Here is a 10,096-nt window from a genome sequence, read left to right on the forward strand (position 1 = left end):
AGGGTGAGGCCAAGCTGTAAACAGAATGAGTAATGAGGTCAGAAGCTGATGTCTCCCCTGCTGCCTACAGTTTCATACCCCTCACAGGCACCCTAACTCTGCTGAATGATCTGTCCAAGGTTGCATGGTGGTGGATGTGGAAACAGAGCTACATCTCCCCACCACAGGAGATGTGCTAGGGAAGCAAGCAGAAACTTGTGCTCATAGGTTGGCAAATTACTTCACATCTCCATGTCTCAGATTCCTCTTCTGTAAAGTGAGGATAATAATAACACTACTTCATAATAGTGTTATATAATAATAACACCACTATGAGGATTAGCCGAGCAAATATTTGTAAAATGCTTAGAACAGTGCTTGGAACATAGCAAATGCCAAATAAGTGTTAGTTAAACAAAAATAAGGTGCCAGGCTGGTAAATAGGGCCAGTACTCAAAGTCAGTTCTAATTTTAACATTTGGGTCCTTAGATCCTTCACCACTAAGGTCAATAGCAGGCTACGATGACCTAAGCTAACTATAGAACTTTCAAAAATTAATTTTCATTTCAACTAAGAATAGAAAAACATGCTGTTGACTTATTTCACTTGGGCACACAGGAAATATCACTCGAGTAACTACCCTTACCTGTTCTTAGGAAACCACTCAGAAATCCAGAAGGACCAGTTCAAATATAGAACTACCCCAAATTTAATAGGCCTCTTAAAAAAAAAAGTCAGCCTTAGAAAATGATTGTGGGTGTCACAAATGGCCAGCATGGATTAGACAATCTCAGTTGAGTCCAGCACAGGTTCAAGGCTATAGCTCACATCGGAAAGGTAGCTTTGAGGAGATAGTGCGAAGAGGAGGAAATATCATATTTATTTTTCTCAAAACTGTCGGGGAGGCAGTGTTTGGAAAGGGAGAAAGAAGTGGGAAAATGTAAGTGTATGGTTTGTAAAATGATACAAAATGGACTCAGTGTATTGTAATATCTCAGTTGCAATTCAAAGAAGATAGTGCAAAAGTCTGTTTGCTCTAGCAACCTATCAACCAGAAATCTTTATTAACTGAACCTTTCACGCTGCTACAATATGGCACTAAGAGAAGTTTGAAAATGATGACCTTGATATACTGCAAAATCCTAAACGGCTTTCTGAAACAGTAGAAAAAAGATGAAATGAAGCTTGGAATGGTTTGTGACAAGTGTATTTTATTGATTCTGTTTTTAAAAACAAGCAATATTTTTATCATCTGTAAGACGTGATGATTTATATGCCATCTAATAACTTTCTACTCATCATAATATTAGAACAATACATTGCCCGATTATGGTTGGTACCAGGGTTTAATAAATATTCCTTTTCTCTAAACACGCCACCAGTCCCCACTGCTTAGTTTCATTTTCCCACCCCCCATGGGTGAGCGTGGTGCTGACAACACCAAGTCAAGGGTTGAGATTCCCTTACCGGTTATCTTTTTAAAAAAGGGGGGGGGGGGCTCAGGGAAAATGTGTCATTGGATCAGGGGGAAAGATGTAATTGTAACTTGTGATGTTTCAAGGAGACATGCTCATGTCTTTGGGAAAGATCACAGACTGTTCTAACCCAGAGACACCTCTTTCCAAAAGAAATTGTTTTGAGGCTTGAGTCTTCACTACCTGGAAATTAGTGATTATAAAACATGCCCCTAGGTCAGTTCTTTGGTCCCCCTGTCTTGAGTTCTGTCACTGACAGAGAAGCAGTTTAACCTCAAACTCAAAGGTTAAGAAGTAGCCCCCAAAGCATCCCCTTTCATTAAGGATGATTAACTATCTTATCCATACTTCAAGGAGGGTGAGAAAGCTGCTTTGAATCTGTACCAGCTCTGGGAAAATCATTTCCCTGACTTTATTAGCTTTGTGTGAAAAAGGATTTCCTGTATCAAGAAGGGTTCCCCTGTCCTGATAGTAGGGAGTACATGTAATAGCTTACTAATCCATATTGTCTTTGCAACTCAGGATAGTTAGCTACCTTGCTCAATGTTCTAGCAATTGACAATAATATGATGAAGTCTGGGCACATGTTAGTGCATAGGGTCATTCATTCAATAAGTCTAATTACTGCCCAAGAAGTCTCACAGAATTCCAAGAATTCGCAAGACCAGACCTAGAAGATGCAGTAACAATGATAAGAAATGACAGACTGTGGTCGAACAGTCACATTGCAACTCCTCAGATCATCCCTCTGGTGCTGAAGAGAAATCTGTACTGTCCGCTCAACTCCAGGACCGCCCCACGTTTGCAGTATTCATTTAAGTGTAGCCTGCGCCTGATATCAGTTGGCAACAGGCTCCTGCATAGGCTTAGCATCCTTAGGCAACAGCATCACGAAGCAATAGAATCGGTATCTGCAACTACAAAGCAGGTATTAGTCTCTTGGGGCCTCAGTTTTCTTAACTGTAAGATATTAAGGTTAACCTAAGTGCGATCCCCAGACCAGCAGCAATGCTTCACCTGTTAGCTTGGGAGATACTAGAAATGCAGGATCTCAGGCCCCACCCCAACCTACTGCATTTTAACAAATTCCCCAAGTGATTTCTGTGCACATTGCTATGTGAGATGCTCCGGCCTAGACTCTCTGAGGTCCTGTTTCTAGTTCTAAAATTAACCTACTGCATTTTAACAAATTCCCCAAGTGATTTCTGTGCACATTGCTATGTGAGATGCTCTGGCCTAGACTCTCTGAGGTCCTGTTTCTAGTTCTAAAATTATCTCGTCTCATTAAATGGTTTCCGAGAAGTTTTTCTTCTCTGACACATGATTTTCCTTCTTTCTTCTGCCTCCAGTCTTGGCACATACTGTCTGCTCTGCTACAGAATTCTAATTTTAGTAGGCACAGGAATGACATGGGGAGCTTGTTAACAATGAAGATTCCTGAACCCCATCAAGAAATTGAGTAGGACTAGGGTGGGGCTGGAGAATATGTGTTTCAGCCAGCTTCCTCCGGGTGGTTCTACAGATTATCGCCCCCAGATTATGATTTTTTCTTTAATTTTTTTATTACGTAAAGTTTCAAACCTATAAAAAAAATAGACAAAATAGTAATAATGAGCAATCATGTTTCAGTACTCAGCTTCAACAATTATCAACTCAAGGCCAACTTTTGTTTCACTCAGATTATATTTTTGATAAACTTTCACATCTAGACCCTCCAGATCTTCCTGGCTCTCTTTCCCTAACTGCTTCTAGTCCTTTAAGGTTTTAGCTTGTTCTCCTTGAGGGCAAGAGTTGTATCTTGTTATCTTCAAATCCCCAGAACCTAATACTGTGCCTGCACATATAGGAACTCAGTAAATGAGTAATAAAAATAACAAATTAAAAAGGGCTTTAAAGCAAAACGTAAATGATTATCTGCCTGGATGGTTTCAACTGCAGGTAGATAAGATTAGTTGAGTTCTCATTTTTCAATTATTTGCCTGTGACTCCTTTTACAATTAGGGAAATTAAGTCATCAAAACATAACAAGTGGGAGAGTTAGAAAAAATGTTCCAAAAATCCTGCTTTACCCTCCTTTTCTCTAGTCTCAACATTTTATAAAAGATTTTGTGCTTGTGTGTGTGTGGTTAAGAAGGAAGGTAGGAAAATACCTCTGGGTAATGAGGATATCGTCTCATGGCCTTTGTTTTACTCTTTAACCTAGTAATAAATCTCTTAAAACTCCTGTGGTATTCAGAATATCCTGTACATGGCAAGGTCTTCCAACAGTTGTGAAAGGAATTCAAGTTTACTAAGTGGATAGAGCACTAATATCCCAAAGGCACAGTCCTGCCCTTTTCACCTATTTGCTAATTGTAACGACTAAATCTCAGTACTGGGTATGCTAAATAATGGAGGGGAGGGTGAGGGAAGGCACAACCAAAGCTGAGAAAAGAACTCTGCAGTTCCAAAACTCAGCACAACAATCAAGGGATAAAGTGGTAATTAGGCCTGATTATCATGCAAGGCAGCCCCGATTAAATTGGAATGTAGCCGGAGAGACGAAAGGCTGGATGGAGAGTTTGCTATGCTGGAGACATGCTTTGATGTCTGCAGGGAAGGTTGTGTTTCATCCAGTCATCCAACCAACCAAAAAAATGTTGCAGGAGCAATATGAAACCTTCTAAAATGCAGCATACGGCAAGCAGAAGTGGAGAGAAAGTGGAGAGCGGGGTCTGAGTTCTCCTGAGTGTGTGTGTGTGTGTGTGTGTGTGTGTGTGTGTGTGTGTGTACTTATATTCCGTTTTTCTCAGATTTATTGCTCCAGCCTCTTGGATCTGTCAGAAGACAAAAAAGAAGAAATGACGCATGCACCGACTGCTTTAGCAGAGTCTTGTGACAAGGGAGAATGTGTCTAAGTTCGGGGCAGACTTTTTACCTACTGTGGGGAGGAAGCAAAAGGAATAAGAGGTAAATTACTCTGCGTGTCCTGAGAGGCCGGAACTAAGACAACAGATGCTGATGGAGTCATCTGAGGCTGCCAGCTACCCTAGCCTTTATATCAACTGATGTAGGAAGAAGAAAATGAGCCAGGAAAGTAGGTTAATCTCCTAGAGAAACACAAAATAGGTAGCAAGTAGCATTTTTACACCTTTCACTCTTTAATTGCTTCAGACCCAGAGTTGTAGAGCACAAGGAATTCCTTTTGTGTCCTTAGCTTACCTTTATCACCATTTTAGTGGTGTTTCCTGTTCTAATATGTTGTTTTTGTATCTGAGCGAACTACTCAGCTAGGTGTTTGCCCCAAAGCAACCCACAACTTTCATTTCCATGCAAGAGACTTTTAGTGCAACTTGCTATTGGGAGAAATCAACTTTCTACTAAATCACTGACAGAAAAACAAGAGTCAGATTTGTGGTAAGATGTCACTACATTATTTTATTTATTCACAGAGTGCTCACCATTGGAAGTAGGACATGCAATCCTAACTTGGCATGACAAAAGTCCATGAAAATACAAAAATCTTACATGGGAGACTACATGCAATTTCTATTCCTTAGGGATCACCAAAAGACCCCTCACCACTATATTATACCATCTGGGCACAGAGTTCAATATTTCTTTTCCAAAGAGATGAAAGAGTCCATGGAATAACTACAGATATAATTTTCTATTGAAAGACCCCTCACCACTATATTATACCATCTGGGCACAGAGTTCAATATTTCTTTTCCAAAGGGATGAAAGAGTCCATGGAATAACTACAGATATAATTTTCTATTTCATCTATCACTACTGATACTGCTGCTTCAGAAATTGTGTGACAGAAGAATGATGCTTTTATGTACTAGGCTCTTCCTTTTTTCCCAAACAGTGTCACTTGATTTAGGAGAAAGTCTAAGAATCCCTTCTATAAAATTCCCTGAAATTACTCACAGTGTGCAGTATGAATTTAGGATAAATAAATTGCACAAGATCGAAAATACCCTTTCAGATATCTTATTTTGTACAATCTTTGAAAATAAATTATGGAGTTTTGTTTTTACTTAGCTTAAAGAGAGAGAGAGAGACAGAGAGAGAGAGAGAGACAGAGAGAGGAAGGGAAAAAGAGCCTTAGCAGCTGTGTATTTTTTAAATAATAAAAAAATAGCACTCCCCAGAATTTCCAGTAAAACCCATAAGATTAAGGCAGTTCATCCCCAAAGTATGTGTGGGATGCTGGGAGCTCCCTGGCTTTTCCAGGCAACCCCACCCCCCAAAAAAACTCCCCACAAAAAAATAAAAGCAGATGGCTGCATCTGAACCAAGCAAACTCCCCAGGGGCCAGAGCTCTCTGCTCTAAATGCTAATAGAGTGAGTAATCAGAAACCTACATTTGGTAAATTATTTATCTTATCTCTGGAACTCAGCAAAGCATTGAAGACAGCAACTTCTGTAGAAAGATGTTGTTGGTCAAGAACTCCAGCTGGAATTTGTACTTTTACTAGAAAAGGGAAAAGTTCAGAGACCAGTGTGGCTCATGAAACAATAATTTTTTAAAAATCACCAAAGGCAAAGCCAAGGAAAACTGACTTCACTGCTCCGTGGAACAGGTCTGGTTCATGTTTTGTCTGATGGGCCTTACGTTCCATCTGTATTAGGGTAATGGCAAAGCAAACCAATAGACAAAGATTCCTAAAGAGTTGGAAATAAGTTCCTTTGCTCCCCCATCTCCACCTTTCCTTGCAAAGGGCAGCCAGAGTAACCTGGAACAGTGGTTCTGGAACTTGAGTGACAAGCATCAGAATCACCTGAGAGCTTGTTAACACTCAGAATGCTGGGCCCCAGCCCCAGAGTTTCTGATTCTGTAGGCTTGCTGGGATACGGCCTGCAAATTTGCATTTTGAACAATTTCCTGAGTACTGCTGTTGCTGGTTCAGGGCTCACACTTTGAGAACTACTGGCCTAGATGGTGAAGTCTTTCTACTGCCTGGTTTGGTTGTGGAATCTAGGCACTGTCCCTCAGGGTAAGATATGGAGGTTTGGGTGGTTAAGGGCTTTCACTGAGATGTTGAAAGAGGAATTAGCCCCAGTAATGGATCTTATCACTTTCACCTATTTCACAAAACATATCAACTTGATAAATTGATTCCATCCGTGATCAACATTACACTTTTTCACTGAGATGTTGAAAGAGGAATTAGCCCCAGTAATGGATCTTATCACTTTCACCTATTTTACAAAACATATCAACTTGATAAATTGATTCCATCCGTGATCAACATTACACTTCTTAAATTTTTTTTCCCTTGGTGGCCGGCCTGCACAGGGATCTGAATCCTTGACCTTGGTGTTCGGTGTTATCAGTGCCACTCTCTAACCAAGTGAGCTAACCGACCAGCCTCCCAACATTATACTTATATACACAACAGTGATCACGCTTGCTTAGTGTCCCCCATAGTCCTAAGCACTTTTTAGTTCAATGTGATGAAGCAGATATGAAGGTAAAGGTTCCATTTGAATGAATACAGATGGTTGTATAAGACACATTCACATTTACAAACACATTAAGAATTTTGTTTTGCCTCTACACAACTTCATCAGTTCATCCACATGGTGAATTCAACTCTGAATTGTGAAATAAGAGGAACACAAATAATTCCTTTTGCTTTGCTTCTTGCCTTCAAACAAAAAATATATTTGAAGCACATATTGTATATACTAGGGTACTTCAAAAAGTTCATAGAAAGATAGAATTAAAAGATAATATGAATCCTTCCATGAGCTTTTTGAAGACCCCTTATATGGATAACATACATAAAAATATATGTCAGGGTATTGGATCTAAGGAAAGATGGGACAAAATAACTATAAACTACATACATGGTGGTGGCCCAGGAATGCTGTTACAGAAAGTGTCACTTGAGTTGGGCCTGCTCAGAATCTTTCCATGGCTTCCTGTCACCATTCAGATAAAATTCATACTCCCCAGAATGGCACACACGGCTCTTTACGACCACCTATGATTACCTGTTCAGCTGGAATTCTCTCTACTCCCTTTTTACCCCTGGGGCCATACTCAGCAGCAAGGTAAAAGTCTGTGATCATGTGAATTTCATATGTTACAGCAGCTGACAATTAGTTCTCTACTAAGAACCCACCCCCTTTCTCAAATGGGGGCAAACAAAAGATCTCTTGGGGGGGGTTGGGGGTAGGGGCAGCTGGGAAGTGACAGCCTCATAGTCATTTGGACTTTCTCACTTTAGTGAGTGTCAGTTGTATACATAATAAATCTTACTCTTTTTACCTTGGGTGCTTTTTGTGATAGCACAGACCAGACTGAAAAATAACCATTTTTCTTTATCCTCACAACAATGCAACCTTTCCCTCTATTATATGTTTATGAAATTTTTGGACCCTACTTACCATAACATGATCATTTTTTTCTGTCCATGCAAATTCATGCCTGTATTAGCCTGTTTCTTTTTTTTTTTTCCTTTTTGTCTTTTTTCGTGACCGGCAACAGATCGCAACCCTCAGTGTCGCGCCCGCACCTCGCTCAGCCAGTGAGCAGCCGGTCTGTATGTGGGATCCGAACCCTCTGCAGGAGCACGGCCGCGCTCCCAAGCGGCGCACTGTAGCATAGCAGTGTGCCACCGGCTGGCCCCTAGTCTGTTTCTGTTGCTTATAACAGAACACCTGAAACTGGGTAAAATTATAAAGAAATAGAATTTATTTCTTATAGTTTTGGAGGCTGGGAAGTCCAAAGTCCAGCCCATCTGGTGAGGGCCTTCTTTGTGGGAACTCTACAGAGACCTGAACTGACCAGAGTATTACATGGCAAGAGAATGGGCTGAGCAAGAGAGCTAACATTCTCACTTGCTGTCCTTATAAAGCCGACAGAACTAAGCGCATTACCACCTGTTAAACCATCAACTCATTACTCCATGAATGGATCAATCCATTGACTAGGGCACAGTCCTTTGATCCAATCTGATCAGGCCCCACATTTCAAATACCATAATTGTATTTCCCAACCTCTTAACACTGTTACAAGGGGGCCAAACAGTAATGAGTTTGGGGGGGACATTCAATCCACAGCAACGCCTCTGGGTGTTTGCACATTCTGTTCCTTATTGCTGAAATTGGAGTTTCCCCATCCTGTCCTTCCACTAATTGATCCCTCTATTTCTTTTCATGTTTCAAAACTCACATTAGGTGCTATCTTCTCTCTGAAGCCTTCCCTGACCCTGGAGATAAGACTTAGAGGGTGTCATAGCTTTCTTTGCATACTTTGTCCTAATTCTAATCACTGTAGAATAAGAGTTTGTGTGAGAATTCCTCACAAAATGTTTGCAAAGTAATAAGCCCAAGTGGAGAGGCGGTATGTAAGCAGAGATGGCAAATGTAAGTCTCACTGCAGGGACAGCAAGTTCTATCCTGCCCTTCCCCTCTCTTCACATTCATAAGAAAAGACAGACAAGCGATTATGAGCAGAAGACCTCAGAGTAGCTGTGCCTTGGTTTCCTCACCTGTAAAAATGGGATAATGACAGTACCTGTCTCATGAAGTGGTGGTGGTGGGAGATGCTGTGAAGCACTTAGCACTGTTCTTGGCACATAGAAAGGGCTCAGTAACCATTATTTGCTATATTAGATGAATTCCTTGCTTTTATGGGGCAGTCATATGGCTTACTAAGATGATGTTTCACAAGTACCTTAGTAATTGGGATCAAACCTATTACCCAAACTTTTTTTTTTTTTTTAAAGATGACTGGTAAGGGGATCGCAACCCTTGGCTTGGTGTTGTCAACCCCACGCTCAGCTAGTGAGCCAACCGGCCATCCCTATATGGGATCTGAACCCTTGGCCTTGGTGTTATCAGCACCGCACTCCCCCGAGTGAGCCATGGGCTGGCCCTGTATTAACCAAACTTAGACCCAGGATCTCTGAAAGATATAGGTGATACTTTAGGGCTTTTCTGTGTTACTAGTGAGTCTAACGTTAAACTGTTGAGCAATACTGGGTGAGACCTCCTGGGACTGAGACCACCACAAACATGGGGGGTGGGGAGGACAGGAAAGTACATGTTCTTTCCAGTAAGGGGATCTGAACCCATGACTTTGGTGTTATTACACTGTGTTCTAACCAACTGAGCTAACTGGTCAGCCCCAACACATGACCTTTGTCTTCATACCAAAAGGGCTTCATGGAGAGAGGTAGCCTTGTTTTGAGTTCTCAAGAGGGCACAATTAAGACCAAATGAAGAGAAGTTACAGGGAAACAGATTTTAATTTAATGTTAAAAAGCTTCCCAACAAGTATAGCTATATGGAACAGTCTACCTTGTGAGGTACTGAACACCTTTCTTTTTTTTTAAAGATGACCGGTAAGGGTATCTTAACCCTTGACTTGGTGTTGTCAGCACCACGCTCAACCAGTGAGCAAACCGGCCATCCCTATATAGGGATCTGAACCCGGGGCCTTGGTGTTCTCAGTGCCACACTCTCCCGAGTGAACCATGAGCCGGCCCTGTGAACACCTTTTTAGTAGCAATAATCAGGGTCTGGATAATCAAAAAGAAAGTTCTATGATCCTCAGCTACAAAATTCTTGATCCTGAAACATGAAATGCTGTTAAGCACCTGTTACAAACATGAACTTGATCGTTCAAGGACTTGGCTTC

This window comes from Galeopterus variegatus, unplaced genomic scaffold, assembly GCF_000696425.1.
Source record: "Galeopterus variegatus unplaced genomic scaffold, G_variegatus-3.0.2 Scaffold409, whole genome shotgun sequence".
NCBI classification, from domain to species: Eukaryota; Metazoa; Chordata; class Mammalia; order Dermoptera; family Cynocephalidae; genus Galeopterus; species Galeopterus variegatus.